At 41.6% G+C, this 19,585-nt stretch overlaps 1 protein-coding gene across 6 annotated transcripts in view; it reads left to right on the top strand.

The window, feature by feature from the left end:
• APP (amyloid beta precursor protein) overlaps positions 1 to 19,585 on the top strand; it is a 276,723-nt gene that overhangs the window by 81,455 nt on the left and 175,683 nt on the right. The window lies entirely within an intron of this gene.

Here is a 19,585-nt window from a genome sequence, read left to right as displayed (position 1 = left end):
AGGTGATGACAGTTCAAGCGTGATGCTCCTTGAATGTGGTTGAAGTATAGTTTTTGACAAAGCAAAATCATGAGTCTTTTGCAAAAATGAATGTACATCAAAGGTTTTATTGTTTATTAATTAGTGAGGTAACTTCTAAGATGTTAAAAACTAGTCCAGTTTGACTTGGAGAGATTTAAATTCTTTCCCAGCAAATTTGATTGACATAGCTATAAACAGTCATTATAATGCATAAACAGACTTATATTGCATGAGACAGGAAACACTGGCATTGCTATCTGTCTCTACAGTGTCTGCCCTTACAGTGTTGTAAAATAGCTTAGTCAATAGTCGATCTGAACACACCCTGTCAAATCAGATACTCTTTCTCATGTCATCCCCCAGGCTCTGGAAGACAACACCTGCATTTTACTGCTTGGATACCCAGTAATCTTTATTTATTTAATTTTTTGCCCATTTCTAAGTTTTTGAGAGTGTTTTAGAAAATATTCTTCTACTTTGGCAAATAAAAGTTCATTGCTGTTCTTTGGGACAGCAGTTTCAATGGAATAAAAGTCAAATTGCTGTAGGTTTATAAAAATACATGAATAGGTAGTGAAGACATCTGTGGATTCTTTGAGGAAAGATCTAGAGGCCAAGAGCTTGAGGGCAATTCAAAGAAAAGAAAAAGGCTTTGTTTATTTTTGTATCTTTTTTTTCTTTTAAGTTTTTAATTGAATTTATTGAGATGACACGGGTTAGCAAAATTATACAGGTTTCAGGTGCACAATTCTATTACACACATTCTGTATACTGTAGTGGGTGTTCCCTTACCCCAAGTCAAGTCTCCTATCACCATTTATATATCCCCAATCTCGGGGCCATCACCACACTGTTGTCCAAGCCCATGAGTTTTTTTTCCTCTTTTTTTTGGTCCTTTTTGCTCAATTTCTTCACCCCCCCACCCTTTACCCCACCACCCACTCCCTGACACTTGTCAACCTGTTCTTAGATTATCTATGACTCTGTTTCTACAATATTTTTGCTTGTTAGTTCATTTTATTCATTAGATTCCACATATGAGTGATTTTTATGTGCTATTGTTTTATAAACAGAAGGAACTTAAGCTAAAGGAAGCTTAAAGTAACTGTGGGAAGGGCTGATGTCCACCAAAAGAAAACTAGGCTCAGGTGTCTAGGGAGAAGTGGTATCTGGTGATAAATGATTAGCTGAGTCTTGAGAAGGGGAAAAAAGGAAAGGAGAGGAAAAGATGGGGAAATAGTGAGAGTCAGTTAATTAACCAGTTTCTGTTTGCCTGGTGATGGAAACCCACTAAACATCTTACACGTGGAGAATATTTCCTACCACAGATGGGGGTAGCTTATAGAACTTTAATAAAGACATCCAGAAGCTGGTTCCACATGTATTGGAACTAAGACATTGCAGCCTGGAATTTCTTAGTGGGGTCTCTCCTGCTTTCTGTTTTTTGCCCTTAGGATCACCTCTTGCTGAGATATGCTTCTAGGAGCCAGGAAAGATGGCAGCCCACAGCTTCCCAACTGCATTACACCAGTGTGCTTTATAATCCAAGGGTCCAATGAGGAATTCTGGTTGGCCTTGGTTTTGGTCACACATCTACTTTTGGCATGCATTGGGACTGGCCTGTATTGGCCATGTGGGTGTGTGGCCTGTTTGACAGCCAGACCTGAGCCTCCTGGTGTGGGGAAAGGGGTTCCTGACAGAGAAGGGCTGAAGTTGGCATGGGGAAAAATAGAAATATGAGCACAGTCCAACACAGTGGGCTTAGACATTGCATTAGAAAAGCTTTAAAGGTTGAAGAGTGGTTAGCTGAGCAAGTTTATAGTCTCCTGGCATTAACCAGCTTTGGGGAAAGTATGCGAGCAGGGGAAGGGCGGGATGAGTGTTTACTCAGAACTTTTAAAGAGTGTTTGACATTTTCTGTTGAATTGTGCATCTTGAACTACCTGGAAACATTCCTTACTGGTATTTTAAGATGTTCCTCTAACTTTCCACTCCATACGTATTCTGATAATTTTCTTTTTATAATAAATAGTTTTTGTTTGTAAGATTGAATTTTATGTTTTGTTGGAAAATGTTTGTTCCTTTATTCTTTTTTTCCCCAATTTCATGTTCTGTTTTAGACAGTATTGATTGAGTCTCTAGAAGGAAAGCCACAGATAATATTCACAAATTTTCTACCACTTCTTCTCACAGTTTTTGTAAGTTATATTACATATTTATATATATTAGCAATAGGGACAGAGAGACAGAAAGAGGGACAGGTAGAGACAAATAGTGACAGACAGGCAGGAAGGGAGAGAGATTAGAAGCATCAACTCTTTGTTGTAGTACCTTAGTTATTCACTGATTACTTTCTCATATGAGCTTTGACCAGTGGGCTGTAGCCAACTCAGTGACCCCTTGCTCAAGCCAGCAATCTTTGGGCTCAAGGCATTGACCGTGGGTCATGTCTATGATCCCACGTTCAAACCAGCAACCCCTGCACTTAAGCTGGTGAGCCCACAGTCAAGCTGGATAAGCCTGTGCTCCAGCCAGGTCTTGAACCTGGGTCCTCTGTGTCCGAGTCTGACACTCTATCCCAGGCATGGTCAACATCTAGCCTGCGTAATGAGTTTATGCGGCCCGCGATTAAATTTTTAATATTCTCTGCTACTTTAAAATCTCAGCTACTCAGAAGCGGAAGCGTCTTTGATTATTGGAAATCAAGATATATAAGAGGATAGTGATACACGAAAAAGAATTCCGCATGTGACTAATCTAGGGTTAACTTTCAATAATTGGTCAAATGGATTTGCGATACTTCTTTATTTTTTAAAAAAATTCCATTATAAAGATTTACAACTTTTGTACTTGTCTGTACTCAATATGAACTGTTTGACGTTTAGGGATGATGTGAAACCCACATTCGTTTAGGCAGAGTTTGCCAGTGCGCACCCAAGGTCAAACAATTCATTATTTTTGTGATCAAGTGTGCTGAATCAAGTGGCATTGTAGCATAGACAATAGCTGCAGTAGATAACTGAAAATGTGTCCAGGCTGTTTGTAAAACGAAATAATTATTTTATTTGCGATATAACCCCTTCAAGTTCATTCTATTAATTAAATATTGTTTTGATTGATTGCGATACAGTTTGGATATTTATATGGTATATAATTATATTTTTATTAAAATAATATTGTATATTAATTTTTTACTCACATTTATTTATAAACAAATTACATAATAAAATTTTGTTTACTTAAATGAATCGTTTTTGTATTTAACATTTTTTAATTTTAATATTTCATCTGGCCCGGGGGCAAAAACTGTTGGCCACGCCTGCTCTATCCACTGCGCCACCGCCTGATCAGGCTACTTTTATATTTTCATTGTTGTAATATACTAGTCTGTTCTCTTGGCATAAATTCCCATAGTTGTAAGTTCTGCCTTTAACTGGGTGCATTGTTTACAGTGAATTCTTTCACCAAAGCATCTCTATTCCTATATTTTTTAATTTTTATTCCTCTTTTTTTTAGATGTCTGTCATCTCAGTTATTTCCAGAAGTTGTTGTTACTGAACAGCAGCTTAATCAGATAAAGACTTCCAGACTGATGAGCAATTTTGTTCAGCTCTGTGAAGATATTTATCTACTATATTCTGTCATCTATTATTGTGCATTCTTTTTTTGTAAAAATATACAGAGACCATGATTATGTTACATTTATGGTGCTACTCATTTACTAATATTTTCCTCCCAGTAGTGATGAATACATTTTTCTCTCTACATGCTCACTCAATTCCTCTTGTGACCAAAACACAGATGTTTTGGAGACAGCTGGCTGAGTCAGAGAGGCAGCTGTTAGCAGTCTGTAGACCTAGGATATAACACCAACTGAACTTATGACCATGACCTTATTTTGACCTTTTGCTAAACCAGTGTAACTCACTTGTTTTGTTTTCCTAATTTTATTTTATTTTTTTAATTGATTCTATTGAGGTTACCTTGGCTAATAAAACTGTATAGGTTTTAGGTCTACAATTCTATACTACATCAGCTGTAAATTGTATTGGGTGTTCACCACTCCAAGTCAAGTCTCCTTCCATCACCTTTTAACCTGCCCTTTATCCTCTTCTACCCCCACTTTCTCATTCCTTCACTTGTTAAACTTGTTTTTTGAAGGATTGTCTGTATAAGATGCACATTGTATCTGTCGATGCTTAACTTAATATGATGTGTTAAATATTATTTTGAGCCTGAGCAGGCAGTGGCACAGTGGATAGAGCATCAGACTGGGATGCAGAGGACCCAGGTTTGAAACTCTGAAGTCGCTGACTTGAGCCCAAGGTTGCTGGCTTGAGCAAGGGGTCATTCACTCTACTGTAGCACCCCGGTCAGGGCACATATGAGAAAGCAATCAATTAACAACTAAGGTGCTACAGTGAAGAATTGAGGCTTCTCATCTCTCCCTTCCTGTCTGTCCCTCTTTCTGTCTGTCACACACACAAAAAAATATTTTAATGAATTCTAGTTTGTCTTTATAGCCTCATGTTCTTTTCAATTTGTATTCCTTGCTATTGTTTTTCTGTTATTATTATGAGTATTGCCATTTTGGCCCTCTGATTTCTTCTGTTCTGAGTCAAGGGTACAATTAGGGAGAAAAAATGAAAATTGAGTCTTTTTGTTCCTGGTTATAAACTGATAATAAAGTTTTATTGGAAATACAGCTTGAGATTTATGATTTAAAGCAAATATTTGTTTAATCTGCATTTTATACTAAATCCTCCAAATCCAGGTGCCTGTCTATATTCCTCCGCCTTTTCCCCAGTAATAATAGTTATGCCCAATCATCATTCAGATATTTGCTTTTTAAAATTTTTTTCTTTTTTTTATTATTAGCAGTATCAACACCATTTGAGGATTTTCATTTGTTTCTTTGTCAGATAGGTATTGAGGACTGCTATGGACTGAATGCTTTTGTGCATCATCCCCTCCCTCAGTTCTTATAGTGAAGCCCTAACCTCTAATGTGATGGTATTTGGAGGAGTAGGGCCTTTGGGTTGGGTAGAGCCATTGAAGTTGGGGCCTTCATAATGGGATTTTTGCCCTTATAAGAAGGGACACCAGAGAGCTTGCAAAATCTGCTCTCTCCCTAATCATATAATGAGGTAATATGAAGACACAGAGAGAAGGAAGCCATCTATCTGCAAGCCAGGGAGAGAGCTCTCACTAGAACCTCGACTATGCTGACACCCTGATCTCAGATTTCCAACCTCTAAGATTGTGTGAAAATAAATTTTTGTTGCTTAAACTACCCAGTCTATGGTAATTTGTTATGCCAGCCTGAACTAACACTAAGACTTCCCATGGTTTCTAAGGACAAAAGGATTATAGACCCTGGGTGTCACTGAGAATAAATGTTTGTAGAGGTCATGCATTACAAAGCATTTTATCTAAAATTTAGCTCTGACTCAGCACATGCAAGGGGTCATTCATTTAGAAACTATTTGTGGATAGCCTTTGTTGGCCTGGGGATTGCAACAGCATAGGCAAGGGCTCTGCTTCCCTCTTTACACTGAGTCTTCCCTCAAGTGGAGCTTGTGGTTTCCTTTTGCAGAAACTGTTTCTTTACACTGCTGGAATCCTAAAGAGATTTTAGACAAGAATTGTGGGATTGTTGGTCCATAGTCCAGACTGGCCATCAGTTTATTTTTATGTATTTACGATGCAAATGCTGTAATAGACACTCAATAATAGAGTAGTAAACATATACATGACTAAATATTTAGTTAAATATACTAAATAATCACTAAATATGCCTTCTGAAAGCTTTAAGCAAACCCTAGATGGTTCTGTCTGTGATTCTATGATAATAGGTTCTATCATTGGCTGTTAATGAATGATGCCTTCCAGCAGTTACACCCTCCCTGGAATCTTGGTTGAACCTGAGACTTGCTTTAGCCAATAGAAGGGAGTAGAGGTGACAATGGTTCAGGTATAAGCCTTAAAAAGTTCTAGATGTTTCTCTTTTCGTGCTCTGTGAAGAGAGCCATGTTGAGAAGCCCAAGTGGATGAGAATGGAGGCTCTCCCTCAGAAGCCCTACCTGAGCTCCCAGCCAGCCGCCTGCAGGGCCACGTGTGCAGGGCCAGGTTGGACCCTGCAGCCTTCCTCTAGCCGACAACGTCATGCAAGAAAGACTTGCCTAGTCAACCCACACAATTGTGAGAAATTCTTATGTAGTTGTTAGTTTCCAAGATGGTTCCCAATGATCTTTGCCTCCTTCCTCATATTCATGTCTACGTTTAATCTTTTCACACTGTTTAGGGCTGACACGTATAACCAATAAGCTACTATAGAAATGATGCTGTATGACCTTTGAGGCTAGTTCAGAAAGACACGTGACTTCTACTTTGTATGACATGACCAGGACACTAGGGGCACTGTGGAGATGTGCATATGGTGGACTGAAACCTCCTGCCAACAGCTAGCGCTAGCTGGACAGGCATGTGAAAGAACCATTGCAAGTGGACCCTGTAGCTTAGTCAAGCCTTTGTGTGTCTGTGGCTGACGTCTTGACTGCACCCTTGGAAGAGCCAGGATCCCTCTGTTAAGCTACTTCCAGATTTCTAACCCACAGAAATTGTGTGCGGTAAGGAACATTTTATTGTTTGAAGCCACTAAGTTTTGGGATAGTTTGTGTGTAATAATAGATGATCACAGCAGCCATTCCCTCAATTATAATTTTCTTCTGTGGTGCTTTAATAGAAAACAGCTCCTTTCCTCTATTCTTTATGAGATGCAGAGAATGCTGTTATCACAAAAAGAACTTGAAAATAACTATAAATTATTCATCACTTAGCAGCCTAAAGTGCCCACACTCCTTAATGAACTCTTATAGTCCCCAAACGTTGGCCTAAGGAACTAGCAGTCTTATTAGTATTGATATAAATAGAACAAAACTAGCATAATATTCCACTCAAAACATATATTAAAACCTAGGAACAAAAACTGAGAATCTTTAGATTTTATTGTCTTGGATGAAATGAGATTTTTTTTATTTTTTATTAAATAGTTTTATTTAACCAAGGGCTTTAGGATGGGAGAAGATATAAATTAGAAGTGTATTTTGATTCTTCACCTAAAGAATAATTTTCTTTTCCAAATTTAGTTCGAGCAAATACAACAAATATTTATTGAGTGCATTTAGATAGCGTTTTCTGTCACTTGTTGCTGAATGGCAGGGAGACACCAAGCTTGGCTAACAAGGAGCCTATATAAATATACAATTAGATGAATTGAAAAGAGAATTCAGAAAAGTGAAAAGGTGAAATGAGTTATAAAGCAGAGGGTCTTGATTATATACCTTGAGATTTAGAATCTGATTCTGGAGATAAGAAAGGCCTCCTATAAAGAGTCAATATCCAAAATAAAGAAAGAACTCATGCAACTCATCAACAAAAATAAACAATCCAATTAAGAAATGGGCAGAAGGCCTGACCTGTGGTGGCGCAGTGGATAAAGTGTCGACCTGGAAATGCTGAGGTAGCCGGTTCGAAACCCTGGGCTTGCCTGGTCAAGGCACATATGGGAGTTGATTCTTCCAGCTCCTCCCCCCTTCTCTCTCTCTGTCTCTCTCTCCTCTCTCTCTCCTCTCTCTCTCCCTCTCTCTCTCTCCACTCTAAAAATGAATAAATAAAATAAAAAAGAAATGGGCAGAAGAGACACAAATGGCCAACAGATATATGAAAAGATGCTCATCTTCACTAGCTATAAGAGAAATGCAAAAGAAAACTACAATGATATACCATATTATACCTGTTAGACTGTTATCAACAAGACAGGTAATAACAAGTGTTGGAGAGGCTGTGGAGAAAAAGGAAACATTATTCACTGTTGGTGGAAATGTAAACTGGTACAGCCCATGTGGAAAACAGTATCAAGTTTCCTCAAAAAATTAAGAATAGAGTTACCATAAAATCCAGCAATCTCTCTACTGGGTATCTACATAAAAAATTTGAAAAAAAAAATTTGACAAAGATATATATCCTCCCACCCGTATTCATTGCAGCATTATTCACAGTGGCCAAGCCATGGAAAGATGTGGTACATAAATACAATGAAAATACTACTCAGCTGTAAAGAAGATGAAATACTGCCATTTATAATAACATGGATGGATATTTAGAATATCATCTTAAGTGAAATAAGTCAGAAAAAGTTAAGAACCATATGATTTCACTTAGAGGTAAGATATAAAACTGAAAGCAACAAATGAACAAACAAGAACTTACAGTCACTGACAACAGTGTGGCGATGTATCAGAAATGTACAATTGAAACCTATATATCAATAATTTTATTAACCAATGTCATCCCAATAAATTTAATAAAGAGCTATGAGATTTTTAGTGTAAGTGTTTTCTGGTCAAGATAATTTTAGAAGTGTTAGCCTCTATTCAAGGACAGGTTGGATTGGGCAGAAAAAGGAATTCAAATCTCAAGATGTTAGTGCAAAAAGGGTGCGAAAGATCATCCTGCTTGTCTTTCTCTTTGTGGGCAAGATGTTGTGGTAAGGCAGCTCTTGGGGTCAAGTGCTGTGAAGGGGGGACATGGGCTTTGTGATCGGATCTCCCTTCAAGTCCAGCCTTTGCCTGTGACCCTTGAGTGGTCCAGAGAGCTGCCTAACCATTCTTAGACCTCATTTATGGTAGGAATACAGAGGTGTGTGTTGTAAAAGTTAAAAATTGTCAAATTAAGTGAGAAATTATGTGAGCCCCAGCACTGTTCTTTTTTCTTCTTTCAAGGAGAGAACTTAAAAGCCACCCTCTGTATCCCTAACCTTCAGAGCACCTTGCATGAGGTAAGGGGCTTGGAGCAGGTGTCCATGGCTCTGCTAATTTACAGCAGGGAGTGGTTCTCTGTAGGGAGTTTTGAAGAGGTTTCCAGCTGGCAGAAGTCTCCAGCTGGGACAGAGACTGGTGAAGGTGGCTTTGTTTATCATTCCTTCTTTTAGATGATTGGTATGTTCTCTTCCACAGCAAACAATGTGTATTCTCTGTTTCTTTAATTTTCTGGTTCTAAGTGAACAGTTGTTTTGTCTTTAAATTAACGGGATCACCAGACAAAACATACCAGTGCCTGAACAAAACAAAAACTGCTGTTTGGTAGTTGAATGAAATCATTTCCTTGGCCTAAGTTTCTACTCTAAAAGATGTAACTGAGCATGGAATCCCAGACAGAATTGTTTATCTAGCTTGTTTTCATTCCACAGCACTATGAAGTTAAAATCCATTTAGAAAACAAACACCACATGCAATCTGTTTAATCTAACCCACTTGGAGGCTACGCTGTCCACACAGTGCTGTGGCGGAAGCCGTGGTCCACTCCCGGCCCTTGTGATGTTGCTGTGTGTCCTCCACCTCTGTCGGCTTAAAACTGACTCACAAATTACAGACACATAAACATTGTGGTTTGGGAAAGATTCAGAATTTCTCTTAGATAAAATAGTTTTTGAATCAAAGTATTTAGCTACTTATATATGAAAACAGATACGTTTTATGCATTAATGATCTGTATAAATATAGGAATTGCGCCGTGTTTAGAGCTAAATGAGATAAAACCTGTTTGAACTTTTTTTAGTTATTTAATCAAATTAATGTTTGATTCAGCATTTCTCCTTGTTACTGTCTATCTTGTCCCTAAAAGCATGCTCAATCATTACATATTTGCAGTCATATTATACTTTTATAATTGACATTTTATTTAAAAAAGAAATTTAGCATAAATTTCCAGAGAATGAGAATCTAGGCTATATGTGTGTACATCTGTTGTCTCCTGTCCTGCATATTTTGGTGACCCCCCCCCCCCTGCCCCGGCACTCTCCCCACCAGTTCATTTTTAGAGTCAGCACTTTGGAATAAGTGTGGTATCAGCAAGGTTCTTGGACAATATTTTTCAAGTCTGAGTATGCATGTGTGTATGTTAACAATATACTTATATACAGAGTGAGAAACATACTTCGGTCAAATCATTGGGAAATAAGCTGGTGGCTGGCATGCACCGTTTTCTGTCCCTTGCTTTTTTACAGGCCATTGTTGTGCAGGGTCGCTCCGCTGTCCCGTTATGACCATAGCGCTCTACAAGCTGCACGCTGCCTCTCAGCACCTCGTTACATTGTAAGCACAGCACGTTTTTGGTTGGTTTCTAGGTCTCTTTCTCAATTAAATTAGTCATTCCATTTCCAGTCACCCTTATGATGACAAGAATTTATGTTGAAAACGGTTCAATAGGATTCTTCTTTGTTTTCCAGAAAACTGTTAAAGGAGGAAGTTCCTCATTTTAATCCGGAAACAGACATGTATTTTCTAGGTCTAGGACATACTTTGTTTCGGTTTAGATGCTGAAGTGTGAGTAGTTTAAAACTTACCCTTGGCAGACTCCATGAGTGCTCAGGAAGGGTTCCCAATTTGGCCACGTGTCACCTTTGTCAGTGTCATCTTCTGTGAGGTGGAATGACTGTGCACTGGTGGGGGTGGGGGTGACTGTGTACACATGAAGCATTTGCAAGGATCTAGCCCATACTAAACTGTCTATTATTATATATTTTCCTTCTTCTTCTCTTAGATATGTTCTCTGAAAAAGAAATTGATATGTAGAAGCTTTCAGAGGAAACGGTCCCATGCCGAGGTTCACTCCATGACTGTTTGCTATTGAGTTTTCAGTTGTGTCCAGTATATGTTCTTACATGCCAACTGCAGTCATGCACGGCCAGTTTGAATCTTGGTTGTTTTTGTATTTGTATTTTTGCCTGTGAATGTAAATTTAGAAATTTAAATCTGTTTCTGCTGGGCATTTTCTTTTTTTTTTCATTCTTTCTAATTTAAAAATTCAAACATATATACAAATATTCAAACATATATACAAAGCAAAAATAGTATAAAGAATGCCTCCTGTACCTATCAGTCAACTTCAGTGATTATCAAATCTAGTCTGTCTGGTTCCCGCTAAGTCTGGAGTACGTGCATTCTGCCCTGCCCCTTCCGGGTCGTGTTATTTTTTGCAAGTCCCTTGTGGGGAAGTGCTGCTAATCCTTTTTGCAGAGCTGTAAATTGACTTAAGATGAACGTTATTGATTGACTTACATATTTGAAGTATATCATTTTACTAATGCTATATAATTGCTAGCACTTTTCCTCAAAACAAAACAAAACAAAAAGAAATATCCTTGAGAATTTGCTTCAAAGTTGAAAGACTAAAAAGAACCACAAGTAAATTATTTTCAAAATTAGCAACAGTTCCAATTACCCTGAACTGGGTAAATTGTTTTTAGCCTTTTCCTGGCCACATTTGATCTTGTATTCTTGAAATATCATTTGTCTTTTGGAGTTCAGTTGTGTATAAGTAAGACTTTTGGAATTAATCTCTTATCCAGAGGCGGTTTAAGGTCAGTTGAGGCCCTAGGCACAGAAGAAAATATTGGGCCCCTTAAAAAAAAAAGAGACATGGAAAATAAAAATACATACTGTATTAACTATATTTTTAAATAAATAAAAAATATTATGTACTATTAATGTTGAAATTGCACATATGAAACCAAACTTGATGTCATTAGAAAAAAGTGTAGGCCCTGGCCGGTTGGCTCAGCGGTAGAGCGTCGGCCTAGCGTGCGGAGGACCCGGGTTCGATTCCCGGCCAGGGCACACAGGAGAAGCGCCCATTTGCTTCTCCACCCCTCCGCTGCGCTTTCCTCTCTGTCTCTCTTTCCCTCCCGTAGCCAAGGCTCCATTGGGGCAAAGATGGCCTGGGCGCTGGGGATGGCTCTGTGGCCTCTGCCTCAGGCGCTGGAGTGGCTCTGGTCGCAACATGGCGACTCCCAGGATGGGCAGAGCATCGCCCCCTGGTGGACAGAGCGTCACCCCATGGTGGGCGTGCCGGGTGGATCCCGGTCGGGTGCATGCGGGAGTCTGTCTGACTGTCTCTCCCTGTTTCCAGCTTCAGAAAAATGGAAAAAAAAAAAAAAAGAAAGAAAGAAAGAAAAAAGTGTAAAGTTTGGTTTTATGGGGCCCTTCAGATGTCAGGGCCCAGGGTGCACACCCGGTTGGCCCACCATTAAATCCGCCTCTGCCCTTAACCCTGGGGGCTTATTCGCAAAAGGGTACTTCAGGGGTTCCCCTTTTTGCTCTTAATATTGGAAATAGAAGATACTTTCTGTAGTATTCTGAAAACGTATTTATTTCTTAAAGAAATAATTTTATATCTCTCTATATATATCTACATGTAGTGGGTATCTTAAATATCAGTTTTTTCTTGCTTATGTGTATTTAACAACTTAAATGTCATCTTTTAGGAGATTAATATATTTCCAATTTGGTTAGACAGAGAGAGAGAAAAAAAGACTTTTTAGGTTTTTTGAAAACTTAGAATGAAAATATTCTGATGGTGATCAAGTTTCTGTAGCGGGCAAAGTCATTGAGGCTACCAACTACAACCTTCTAATATGAATCTAAGATTGCTTCTACTTGGCTCCTGGTCTCCTGGCTGTTAATATTTGGAATTGCTTCAGCAATCCTTTTTTAAAATAAGTTTAATTTATGTATTAATACATTAGCTTTCACAGATAAAGCATGTTTCTGTAGCCTCAAGGGGAGGCTGCTCTTTAGGTGCCTGGACCAATCTGATGGGCCCTCCTAAGCTACGGGAGAGCCTGACTCTCAGTTCTTCCTAAGCATCTCTCTCAGCTGTGCAATTACTTTTTTTAAAATTATTATTTATTTATTTATTTATTCATTTTTTAGAGAGGAGAGGGAGAGAGAGAGAGAGAGGAGAGACAGAGAGAGAGAAGGGGGGAGGAGCTGGAAGCATCAACTCCCATATGTGCCTTGACCAGGCAAGCCCAGGGTTTCGAACCGGCAACCTCAGCATTTCCAGATTGACGCTTTATCCACTGCGCCACCACAGGTCAGGCTCAGCTGTGCAATTATTAACATCAATCTATAGCTCCTTCTATAAGATTCTGCTGTTTGTATAAGCTGCCACACTTCATGCTTGGAAGAATGATATTGGAAGACATTGAGATGCTTGTTTTTTCTCAAAAGCTTATAACCCAACTCTATTATACTATTTAGATTATCTTATTTAGGAGATACATTGATAATACCCAGTGGGAGATTAATATATACTGAATTTTCCTCCCATAATGGATTCTGACCTTAACGAGAAATATTCGTTTAATATTTATCAGAAACTTACTGTGCTACCATAGTGTTGGCTGTTATTGAGGAAACACAAAAATGAATCATATTGTCCCCACTTTCAAAGGGAGTGTAGTCTGATAGGGCAGGAAGGCACATAAGTGTCAGAGAAGGTAGAAATGTGGTCAGATAAAATTGAAGGGATCAGGGAGAGGGTATGAGTGAACCAGAATTTGTGCTAGGCCTTTTTCAAGATTTTGTTAAAATAAAGCTACCAAAGTAGCTTATTATTTTTAAAAAAAGGGACACGCCATGCCTCCCTGGGATAATAGGTAATGAGGTAGTCCTTGCCTGATCCTCTGTCTTAGCTGTCTGTCTCTGTCTCAGTTACAAGGCTTTCTCATTTTAGTATCTGTCTCTGCACATCTTCCTAGTGTGCTCTGGTAGACCAGCTGCTTCTTCCAGATGCATCGCCCCCCCTTCTTCCACTGGTTCAGATATGTACCAGGTCTGGCCACAACTCACCCCCCATGCCAGTCACGTGTCTCCATCTAGCCTGGAACCTGAGTGTTCCAGTTCAGAATGCTTGAGGAAGAGAATGCAATTCGCGGTGTGCTTTCCTTGGGCTGTGATCAGCTAAGAGGATGGAGCTGCAGAGTTAAAAGTACTCACTAATGAGTTCTCCTTCTGAGGGCTGGAGTTCCACAAGGAGGGGTAGGGGCTGGGCAGCCTTCTGAGAGCCTTAAACCAAAGATAATGAATGTGGGGTACCATAGGGAGGCAACAGGACGCCAGATTATATTTTCTGCCTTTGAGGAAAGTGCATTTTCACTGGGAAGGCAGTACAGCTATGTACTTAGCACAAATGTGAGGCCCATTGTGATAAATACCAGAAAGCGTTTGGGACGTGCAGTGTGTTGTAAGGGTCTTCAGTGAGAGTGCATCTGAAGCTCAGTTATTCAGTGACTGGTCTGTGCAGCTGTCATTTAGGAAGGATTGTAGGAATTGAGAAGTTTGCTTTTTAAAGAACTGGCACAAGCCTGGATTGGCTGCTTTTTAAAGTTTTTATTAATATAGCTTGTTATTAATATAGCTTGTGATTATTAAAAATACTTTTTAAAATAAAAGCAAAAGTCTTTTTTTTAATAATCAAGGAAATAGTTACTCATAATTGAGGTTGGAAAACATGCAAATAAAATATCTGAAGGGACTCACATCCTTATTTCCTGTGTTATGATTTGAGATGCAACAGAGAAAATATAAAACACAGAACTGATGTTTTATAATCCATTATGGTGAAAAGCCAGGGAAGCACTACCCCAAGCACGTGTGCGTCTAATTATTCTAAATTTTACTCTTGCATAAAATGGTGCATGACGTTATCATTTCAACATAAAGTGCTTATTTGTCTATGGTCCTATGCTGGTGCCGCTTAATAAAAATACTACTAAGTATATAGTTGTAGAGCCAGGAGCCGCCATCGTGGCCATTCACATGCAGGTTCGCATTGGATTCGGACAGTCGGTAAAGAAACCACGGAGCCAAAAACTGGTGGGCCATAGTCTTTAATCTAGCTTGCACCCGGCGGGCAAGTAAAAATACACACTGGGCTCCAAAACCCACTCACATTCAGTGCTCACAAAGCTACTGATTTATCCGAGTTTCCTAGAATCAAAGGTTTCTAGCTCACCAGCCTTATTTCCTCAGTTCCCCATCTCCTTCCTTATCCCAGATACAAACTCTGTACAAACTGGCATCTCACTCAGCTCTCCGCCATCTTGGCTGCTTTTCCTGGCCTCCTCCACGTGGCCTCCTTCCGCTGCTGGCTCTACTCTCTCTGCTCTCTCATGCTAACCTCAGGAACCAAGAGCCAAACTCCCGCTCCGTTCCCATTTTATAGTATAGAAATCCAAACCCTTAATCCAATATACATAATAGGGAAGTCTCTTAATACAAAGTCACTTCTCTGAGGCATGATAGGATTGTACCACCTTACACCAAAAAGGGTAGGAAAGGCTTAATCCCAAAACCAAGCCCCAGGCTACAAGGATTCTGCCTGCCTTTAGCCCACCCCAACACACATTAATATCACCTGGGCAATGGCCTCTTTAACAAAGTGAGCATAATACATTTTATCTGCCCAACAATCCACCCCTATGCTCACTTTACTACCCACAATTTACATCACCAGCATTCCTGTGCAAGGAATTTAGAACATTACACAGATTACAACAGCAAAAATCATAGTTTCAACTATTACAAAGGTACATTTCACCAGTCTCTGAGCACTTAGCCCTAAAGCGCAAAATGTCCTTGGCCTATGGGAAAAGCTTCCCGGGGCAGGAGAGTACTTCCAGCAAAGCCGCCCCCCAACCCCATCAGGGTATTTCACATTGTCCAAAATCCGTAATCCATAAATCCATCCAACAAAGGAGCCAATGCCCACTCCGGTCGTAGTCCAGAAAATCAGTCCACACACATGAGGCTTCAGCCACCCCCCCTCATTCCTGCCATCCTGGCAGGACTTACACTGTCCCAAAGAGGGGCACATGACAATGGCAGTCAGCATTTCCATTTCAGCTCTGGAGAGCATGATAGCGTCCATCCTATGTCCCCAAAATCGCAGACCTACCAGGGCTGTAGTAGGTGCTCCTTCCAGCTGGGCTTCCATCTTCTGGAGACTGCAGATCACAACTCCAGTCTGATTCTCCTCATCCTCCAAAGAGGAACTGAAAACACCAGCTCCCGCTGCCGGTCTCGAGCCCCGGGCTGCCGCAGCCTTCTGCTCCGCAGACCTTGCAGCTCCGGGCCCGGCCTCAGCTTCAGCCTCAGCCTCAGCCCTGGCCTCCTGCCGCTGCTGGCTCTCCGCAACATCCAGGGCAAGCTGCAACTCACGAACCTCTGAATCCTCCTCCAGCGTTTGCTCCATTTCCAGGCGAATCTCGAACACCTGGTTGGCCTCCTCCTCCAGCATTTCCTCCAGCTCCAGGGTCAGCATCGGTTTCTCCTGTGTTTGCTCCATCTCCTTCCACTGCTTGGTAGGCAGGTCCTGGGCAGCCTCTTTCACAGAGCTCTCAGTTTCCTCATGCATGGCTGTAAAAGTCAGCCAGCCTACAATCCCCAAAAGGACAGCCATGGGGAACCCTAACACTAGCTAGTCCTCTACTCCACCGCTCAAAGGCTCCTTGCCGATCTGTATCGAATCCTGCCACAGACTACGCCAAATGTAAAGCCAGCAGGCAGGGCCGGGGCCACTATCACAGCAGCCCGGCCCATGCAGGTTCGCATTGGATTCGGACAGTCGGTAAAGAAACCACGGAGCCAAAAACTGGTGGGCCATAGTCTTTAATCTAGCTTGCACCCGGCGGGCAAGTAAAAATACACACTGGGCTCCAAAACCCACTCACATTTAGTGCTCACAAAGCTACTGATTTATCCGAGTTTCCTAGAATCAAAGGTTTCTAGCTCACCAGCCTTATTTCCTCAGTTCCCCATCTCCTTCCTTATCCCAGATACAAACTCTGTACAAACTGGCATCTCACTCAGCTCTCCGCCATCTTGGCTGCTTTTCCTGGCCTCCTCCACGTGGCCTCCTTCCGCTGCTGGCTCTACTCTCTCTGCTCTCTCATGCTAACCTCAGGAACCAAGAGCCAAACTCCCGCTCCGTTCCCATTTTATAGTATAGAAATCCAAACCCTTAATCCAATATACATAATAGGGAAGTCTCTTAATACAAAGTCACTTCTCTGAGGCATGATAGGATTGTACCACCTTACACCAAAAAGGGTAGGAAAGGCTTAATCCCAAAACCAAGCCCCAGGCTACAAGGATTCTGCCTGCCTTTAGCCCACCCCAACACACATTAATATCACCTGGGCAATGGCCTCTTTAACAAAGTGAGCATAATACATTTTATCTGCCCAACAATAGTATATGGGATTTTTGTCAAAAACTTGAATGTGTTTTTTTCATTATGTTTTTGTTCTGTTTGCTTTCTGAGTGGAGGGTTGCTTGTGCCGTGTAGCAATCACTTGGCCTAACTGGGACTGGCTGTGTTTCAGAAGAAATTCTGTGACCTTGAGTGTCGCCATTCCTCCCCCTTTATAAGTAAACATGATTATAGAACAGCAAAATTGTATTATCATTGGCAGAGCCAAATGAATGACTTCTTGTGTCCGAATAAAAGTAAATGAGTCAGGTTGAAGTTTTTGCTGCTGTATGGCCAGTAGCCACGGCCGTTGTGGCCATTTACCTGCAAGTTCATATTTGATTTGGGCAGACCGTAAAGAAACTGTGGAGCCAAAAACTGGTGGACCATTCCTGTATTCTGACCTTGCACCGGGCCAGCGAGTAAACACAAACACACAGGGCTCCAAAACCCACTCAAACATTTGCCGGTTCCACAACAAGGAGAGTCTTCTTTGGATTTTCCTAGAATCAAAGGACCTCCACTGGTCTCAGTCACCTCTGGTTCCCCATCTGCACACCTTCTCCCTTCTCTCTGCACAAACTGGTTTCTCCTTTAGCACCCTTCTATCTTGGCTGCCTTCTTTTCTGCTTCTTCACAAACTTTTTGTCATGAAAACGCCCCCTCCAGCAACATAAGCATAATAATGGCCCTTCCCAAGCAGGAAGGTAATTAGCAGTTTCACAGATTGCATACCTGGGCAGCAGCCACTTTTAACAATAAAAGTGAGCAAATGTAAAAATCACATTTTACAGACTTATTTGTATAAGGTATTTTTCCCCGCGGAGAAGGAAGGAAGGGGCCAGAGCCACCAAGTGTGGAATAACAAAAGGCTTTATTGAGTACAGAACACGCATCCTGCCCAGCAAGGTTCCCTGGCCCCGAGGTAAGATGGAGGCCAGGGAAGTTCCAAGGATTAAACCCCGTGGGAGGTATTTAAAGGGTAGGGAAGTCGAGCTAATATGATGTGGTGAAATCTCACTGGCTGGCAGATGGTCGCTTTTTTCCAAACGGTTCCTGTGAAGCCTCTTTTGGCGCGCTTGGTTGTGGGCGGTCCTAGCCAAAGTTCGTGGGTCTGAGTTCCCCACATGACCATCCCCCATTATCCACCAACCTTACAATTTGCCCAACATTCCACTCTTTTTTCTCACTTTGCAATCCACACTACAGGCATTTCTGTGCAAGGAATTAAGCATATCACACAAATTATAGCAACAGCACAAGTCATACAATTTCAACAACTACAAAGGTGCCCTTCACCAGTGTCCCTGAGCACTTTTCCCAAAGTGCAAAATGTCCTCGGAGCTTCTCTCCAACCGGATGAAAAGCTTCCTCGTACAGGAGGGCCTCCAGCAGAGCCCCCCTACCCCCCATCAGGGTCTCTCACATTGTCTGAAAGGCCATATGTCCATCCAACATGGGAGCTGGTGCCCCCTCTGGTCGCAGTCCAAGAATCAGTCCATGCACATGGGACCTCAGCCACCCTCCTCATCCCTGCCATCCTGGCAGGTCTTACACTGTCCCAAAGAGGAGCATGTGGCAATGGCGGCCAACATTTCCACCTCTTCTCCAGAGAGCATGCTGCCATCCACCCCTATGTCCCATAATCACAGCAAACCTATGAGGGGCATAGTAGGTACTCTTTGCTGCTGGGCTTTTACCTTCTGGAGACTGCAGACGGCAATTCCAGCCTTCTCATCCTCAGAAGAGAAGCTGGAAATGTCTGCTCTTGTCGACTCAGATCCACTCGGCTGGCATGGATCTGCCACTGCCGGCTCTTGGCAACTTCCAGGGCAAACTGCAACTCACACACCTGTAATTCCTTCTCCAAAAACTGCTCCATTTCCAGGCAAAACTCTCGAATCTGGTTGGCCTCCTTCTCCAGCGCTCACTCCAGTTCCAGGATCTGCATCTCTTTCTCCCATGGCCATTCCAACTCCTGCTGCTGCTGCTGCTCAGTTTGCAGGCCTCGGGCAACCTCTTCCATAGAGCTTTCGGTTTCCTCACTCATGGCTGTAAATCAGCCAGCCCATGGTCCCCAAAAGGACAGCCATGGGGAACCATAACAACAACTAGTCCTCTACCCCACCCCTCAAGGGTGGTATTGGCTCCATACCAATCTGATCCAAAATCCTGCTGCAAACTGCACCAAATCTATGGCCAGTAGTCGCAGCCATCACAGCCAGGCATGGGCAGGTTCCCATTAGATTTGGGCAGATGGTAAAGAAACTGCAGAGCCAAAAACTGGAGGGACATTCCTTTATTCTAGCCTCAAACCTGGCTGGCCAGTAAAACACATGCACAGGGCACCAAAACCCACTCACACATTCTCCGGTTCCACGACCAGGAGAATCTTCTCCGGATTTTCCTAGAATCAAAGCGCCCCCCCCCCCCCCCCCCCCCCCCGCTGATCTCAGTCACCTCTGGT

This window comes from Saccopteryx leptura, chromosome 2 (genome assembly GCF_036850995.1).
Source record: "Saccopteryx leptura isolate mSacLep1 chromosome 2, mSacLep1_pri_phased_curated, whole genome shotgun sequence".
NCBI lineage: Eukaryota > Metazoa > Chordata > Mammalia > Chiroptera > Emballonuridae > Saccopteryx > Saccopteryx leptura.
The sequence above is the reverse complement of the archived record's forward strand: the minus strand, read 5'-3'. Positions and strand labels throughout refer to the sequence as shown.